Genomic DNA, 1794 nt, shown 5'->3' with positions numbered 1-1794 from the left:
AAAACATGTGAGGAGAGCTGCAGACCAGGGACAATCCAGAAATGCTCATGAATGTCAGTTTAGAAGCTCTCAAAGTTCTCAAATAAAGCACCTTTTGAGAATGTCAATGTTTGTTGGGAATTATCTTACAAAACTAGGAAGGATTTTTGGTTTATATATTAAAAGTTATGGTTGTTTATTGATTTTAGTAAAAAAAAAAATTTCAACTTTTAGGAAAATGCCTTGAGAAATCAGGCATTTTAACCTGCAACAATCACAAAAATGCCCACGAAATCCTGGAGGGACTGACTAATATCTGTTAAAGATTCACATCATCAGTCAGCTTTATATTCTCTTTTATTCATATTTAAATTTAAGGAGGAACCAGTTTCGGTCAGTTCTTCCTCAGGTTTCACATCAGCAGAAAGCAGTTAAACAATCAGCTGATCTTATAGATTTTACTTTGAGGAAGATAATTATTCAATCACCGCACGCATCAGTTGCTCCTCCGTGGTTTTACTATCTACAAATCTATTTTCCACCCCACGTGAGCGTAAAACGGGACGTTTTTATTGAACGTCGGAGGTGTTGGTTGGGTTTTAATTTAGCCGATGATAGTTAAAGGAGATAAAGCGGTGCGGCGCCGCTGTCACGCCGTCCGGCCGTGAGACGCTCGCACCGCAGTTTGACACTTGGTAATTGTGTTGTTGAGCTAGATCATTAAAGAACACAACTTTAGCTGCCGTCGTCAACATCATCGCTCGAGGTGCAGCCGAGGATGATGGGAAAACACACACACACGGTGTTGTCAGAGGCTTACTGTAAATCAACACAAACTTGCTAACATGCACACAGTGTCATCTACAGCTCACACACACACACACACACACACACACACAGGGAGTAATGAAAGCTGCAGGCTGTTGTGTGAGATGGATGGTTTGACTTTAAGCTTGTATAAATAAAAACTAAATAAATCCTGATGGCCTCGAGGGATGACTCACAAACAGCAGCAGTGTGTGTGGAGGCATTTTAGACAAAAAGTTTGAAGAGACGCACACACACACACACACACACACACACACACACACACACACACACACACACACACACACACACACACACACACACACACACTCGGCCCGAGGCTCTGTTTCATTCATGTTTTTGTCCCAAAGCGAAGTAAAAAAAGAACTTTTTTAGAAAGCCAGGACACCGGTGTCACCCAGCCGAAAATATTTTTACATCTGCGTTTCTCTCGTGTCCTCTTTTCTTTTCTTTTCGTTTCTCCGTCTGCCTCCCGCTCTCTGCTGACCTGTTTATCCACCTCGTCTCCTTCAAATTCAGTTCAGTATTTGCATGGAGAGAAAACTGATTTTGTCTCCGCTCGGGACAAAGTAACGATGGATGCAGATTCACTCAAAGTTTGGTCCAAATTATCCGTAAAATCGGTTTTATCATTCCAAGACTCAAGACTTAGAAATTAGGAGTCTTGTTTTTATTCTGTTTTACCACCTGGACCCTCAGACAGAATCACTTATTTTGACCTTTAAAGATGTTTTTAATCATGGTTTAGTTTTTTTTATCACCTGCCGCCGAGGTGTGCCTTCTCCGGGTCGGGGAAGAAGTGGAGGAGTTTAAGTATCTCGGGGTCTTGTTCAGGAATGAGGGAAAAATGGAGCGGGAGATCGACAGGCGGATTGGTGCAGCGTCTGCAGTGAAGCGGGCGCTGTACCGATCTGTCGTGGTGAAGAGAGAGCTGAGTCAAAAAGCGAAGCTCTCGATTTACCGGTCGATCTACGTTCCTACCCTCAT

Source organism: Kryptolebias marmoratus, linkage group LG7 (assembly GCF_001649575.2).
Source record: "Kryptolebias marmoratus isolate JLee-2015 linkage group LG7, ASM164957v2, whole genome shotgun sequence".
NCBI lineage: Eukaryota > Metazoa > Chordata > Actinopteri > Cyprinodontiformes > Rivulidae > Kryptolebias > Kryptolebias marmoratus.
This window is presented reverse-complemented; position numbering follows the sequence as displayed.